The sequence below is a fragment of the Macrobrachium rosenbergii genome, chromosome 1, assembly GCF_040412425.1.
Source record: "Macrobrachium rosenbergii isolate ZJJX-2024 chromosome 1, ASM4041242v1, whole genome shotgun sequence".
Lineage (NCBI taxonomy): Eukaryota > Metazoa > Arthropoda > Malacostraca > Decapoda > Palaemonidae > Macrobrachium > Macrobrachium rosenbergii.
This window is the reverse complement of record NC_089741.1, coordinates 27,431,492-27,436,491: the sequence shown is the minus strand read 5'-3', so window position 1 is coordinate 27,436,491 and position 5,000 is coordinate 27,431,492.

Sequence of the window (5,000 nt, the reverse complement as noted above, 5' to 3'; positions counted from 1 at the left end):
AAGCTGCACACGAAGAACAGCATAAGCAGCAGCAGCATTTGATGCTGTGAGAAAGACTGGACGGGCGCTTGGGTGAGGTGGGAGGGGTTAGGGGCGACCCCTCCCCAGCGAGCAAACACGCGGCTTCTTTGATCACTCGTCACAAACAAAGTCCGCGTGCACCTTCTCTCGTCTTTGAAGTCGCTCACAAACAGCGGCGTTCGTTGCGAAAGGGTGGGGAGGGGCGGGGGGGAAGTTTGCGAGTCATCTGCTGAATATACCCCAAACGCGAGGCATCTGCTGAATATACCTATACCCCCAAACGCGAGGCACCTGTTGAATATACCCCCAAACGCGAGGCATCTGCTGAATATACCCAAACGCGAGGTATCTGCTGAATACACCCGAATGCGAGGCATCTGCTGAATATGCCTGAACGCGAGGCATCTGGAGGTATCTGCTGAATATGCCCGAATACGAGGCATCTGCTGAATATACCCAAATGTGAGGCATCTGCTGAATATACCCAAACGCGAGGCATCTACTGAATATACCCAAACATGAGGCATCTGCTGAATATACGTAAATGCAAGGCATCTGCTGAATATACCCAAACACGAGGTATCTGCTGAATACACCCGAATGCGAGGCATCTGCTGAATATACCTGAACACTAGGCATCTGTAGGTATCTGCTGAATGTACCCAAATGCGAGGCATCTGCTGAATATATCCGACTGCAAGGCATCTGCTGAATATACCCAAACGCGAGGCATCTGTTGAATATACCTGAACGCGAGGCACTTGGAGGTATCTGCTGAATATACCTGAATGCGAGGTATCTGCTAAATATACCCCAAACACGAGGCATCTGCTGAATATACCGGAACGTGAGGAATCTGCTGAATATAGCCGAACGTGAGGCATCTGGAGGTATCTGCTGAATATACCCGAATGCGAGTATCTGCTGAATATACCCCCAATCGCAGGGCATCTGCTGAATATACCCAAATGCGAGGCACCTGCTGAATATGCCCCCAAAACGTGAGGCATCTGCTGAATTTACCCGAATGCGAGGCATCTGCTGAATACACCCAAATGCGAGGCATCTGGAGGTATCTGCTGAATATACCCGAATGCCAGGCAACTGCTGAATATACCTGAACGCAAGGCATCTGCTGAATGCACCCGAATTTGAGGCATCTGCTGAAAATACCCGAACACGAGGCATCTGCTGAATACCCCCGGACGTGAGGCATCTGCTGAATATACCCGAACGCGAGGCATCTGCTGAATACCCTCGAATGTGAGGCATCTGCTGAATACCTCCAGATGCCTCACATTCGGAGGCATTCAGCAGAAGCATCTGCTGAATATACTTGAACGCAAGGCATCTGCTGAATACCTCCGAATGTGAGGCATCTGGAGGCATCTGGAGAATACACCCCAAGTGCGAGGCATTTGCTGAATATACCCCGAACACGAGGCATCTGCTGAATACACCTGAACGCGAGGCATCTGCTGAATATACCCGAACGTGAGGCATCTGCAGAATATACTCGAACGTGAGGCATCTGCTGAATATACCAGAATGCGAGGCATCTGCTGAATATACCCTGAACACGAGGCATCTGCTGAATACACCTGAACGCGAGGCATCTGCTGAATATACCCGAACGTGAGGCATCTGCAGAATATACTCGAACGTGAGGCATCTGCTGAATATACCGGAATGCGAGGCATCTGCTGAATATACCCCCAAACGCGAGGCATCTGCTGCATATACCCCCAAACGCGAGGCATCTGCTGAGTATACCCCCCGAACGCCAACGCTTCGGAAACGCGCCCTTAATTGAGATATTAATTGAGATATTTGGGTCTCGAGTTTAGAACAAAAAACCGTCGGAAAGGTCACTGAGCCCTATCAGCCGCCATTATCGCTCGTGAACGAAAGGGGGAGGGGGCGATAACACCTTTATCTGCTCCGCTCCTCTTCTGTTGCACGTTATTAGTGTTTCCTCCGAGAAGAAGGTACAACCTGCGATAGTGGGCGGCCTTTACGAGGGTGGCTCATTCCTGACGACGTGGGCTGGAATAAGGGCGTCGCGGAACGCGCAGCAGTGTGGTTCCGAATTATAGGTGAGGCGGTAGGCAGGCCCATGGTCCAAGACCATGGGAAGGCCGATGATGGTGCGGAGAGAGAGAGAGAGAGAGAGAGAGAGAGAGAGAGAGAGAGAGAGATATTTTTGGTTAAAAGTAGTCTTAAATGAATTGAAAGTAGAAGGAGTTAAATAAATTGAAAGAGAGGCCGTGTAGTTTTTATAAACGGAAAGACCGATATAGGTGGTGGAGAGAGAGAGAGAGAGAGAGAGAGAGAGAGAGAGAGAGAGATACGTGGTTAAAATTAGTCTTAAATAAATTGAAAGTAGGAGCAGCGTATGCTGTGTGTACGGAAAGTCCGATAAAGGCTGAGAGAGAGAGAGAGAGAGAGAGAGAGAGAGAGAGAGAGAGAGAGAGAGAGAGAGAGAGAGAGAGAGAGAGAGAGAGAGAGAGAGAGAGAGAGAGAGAGAGAGAGAGAGAGAGAGAGCAGTGCTTGCGCTTTCTTCGGGCCTGGTCGATATAAGGGCGTTTAGATACTAGTTCTGTTGTCTCCTTTATTTAAAGAGAGAGAGAGAGAGAGAGCAGTGTTTGTGTTCTGTTGGCTCCTGTATTTAAAGAGAGAGAGAGAGAGAGAGCAGTGTTTGCGTTCTTGTCGGGCCTGGGCTGTAAAAGGCATTGAACAGATATTGTCTCTTGCATCTAGAGAGAGAGAGAGAGAGAGAGAGAGAGAGAGAGAGAGAGAGAGCGGCTAATTATATTGGATTTTATCCGGAGATGTGCTATCGCCTGTGCAATTCTCAAGGGAAGTAGCGTATTTATCTTTTGCTTTGATTCCCTTCCTTCCCTTTCTTCGGTGCCTGTCACTGCGCCCAAGAATAGAAACTGGAAGAAGAAGAAGAAGAGGAAAAAGAAGAAGAAGAAAAAGAGACTCCCGCCCCTTGACTTTCTCCCAAAACTTGGCCAAGACGAAAATGCGCAGAATAGTTTTGCACCCGAGGCATCAGAAATCGAGAGGCGGGGCATCACGATGATGACCCCATCCCCCCTTCTACTACTCGTATATGAACACCCCCTACCCCTTCCCCTTCTCCCTTCTCCCCCCCTTCCCCCTTCCTCAGCTTCCCGTCCCTTAAGGGGGCGTGTGTGCGAATAGGCCATAACCAGAACCCTTGCTTTAAAATGTCGGCTGGGGGAATGTGCTCTTAATTAATTTCCAAATAGTGGCAGAGCGAGAGAGGGCCCGTAATTAAGCCCCGGCAGCCCCGGACTCAAAACATCTCGCTTTCTTGCCCGATACACACCTTCCTCCTCCTCCTCCTCCCCCCTCCTCCTCCTCCTCCCACCTCAACCATCCAACGACGCCGCCGAAGCCTTCACCATCTCCCCTGCTTTTCATCAGTTTAATAATGTAGGACGGAGGAGAGCAACAGGAGTAGAATGAGAGGAGAAGACGAGGAAGAAGGAGGAGGTGGTTAGGAAGAACAAGTGAGGAGGAAGTTTCGACACCCACAAAGAGCAGAGGAAGAGGAGGAGGAGGAGATGAAGAAGGAAGACGAGTTCAGGAAGAGGAGGAATGGGGGTGGTCGTGGCGTGAGTTTTGACAGCCCTCAGGAAAACAGGAGGAGAATGAAAAGGAAGGAGAGTTAAGGAAGCGGCGTTCGAAGTAACTAAACCACTTGATTTCTTCCTTCGCTCTTCACGGAGTCATTGCAGCTTTTCTTGAGTCTGAAGCTGCACACGAAGAACAGCATAAGCAGCAGCAGCATTTGATGCTGTGAGAAAGACTGGACGGGCGCTTGGGTGAGGCGGGAGGGGCTAGGGGCGACCCCTCCCCCTAGCGAGCAAACACGCGGCTTCTTTGATCACTCGTCACAAACAAAGTCCGCGTGCACCTTCTCTCGTCTTTGAAGTCGCTCACAAACGGCGGCGTTCGTTGCGAAAGGGTGGGAGGGCGGGGGGGAGGGGGGGAAGTTTGCGAGTCATCTGCTGAATATACCCCCAAACGCGAGGCATCTGCTGAATATACCCCAAACGCGAGGCACCTGCTGAATATACCCCTAAACGCGAGGTATCTGCTGAATATACCCAAACGTGAGGTATCTGCTGAATACACCCGATTGCGAGGCATCTGCTGAATATGCCTGAACGCGAGGCATCTGGAGGTATCCGCTGAATATGCCCGAATACGAGGCATCTGCTGAATATACCCAAATGTGAGGCATCTGCTGAATATACCCAAACGCAAGGCATCTGTTGAATATACCCGAATGCGAGGGATCTGCTGAATATACCCAAATGCGAGGCATCTACTGAATATACCCAAACATGAGGCATCTACTGAATATACCTAAACGCAAGGCATCTGCTGAATATACCCAAACACGAGGTATCTGCTGAATACACCCGAATGCGAGGCATCTGCTGAATATACCCGAACACGAGGCATCTGTAGGTATCTGCTGAATATACCCAAATGCGAGGCATCTGCTGAATATATCCGACTGCGAGGCATCTGCTGAATATACCCAAACGCGAGGCATCTGCTGAATATACCTGAACGAGAGGCACTCGATGGTATCTGCTGAATATACCCGAATGCGAGGTATCTGCTAAATATACCCCCAAACACGAGGCATCTGCTGAATATACCCGAACGTGAGGAATCTGCTGAATATACCCGAACGTGAGGCATCTGCTGAATATACCCGAACGTGAGGCATCTGCCGAATATACTCGAACGTGAGGCACCTGCTGAATATGCCGGAATGCGAGGCATCTGCTGAATATACCCGAACGTGAGGCATCTGCAGAATATACTCGAACGTGAGGCATCTGCTGAATATACCGGAATGCGAGGCATCTGCTGAATATACCCCCAAACGCGAGGCATCTGCTGCATATACCCCCAAACGCGAGGCATCT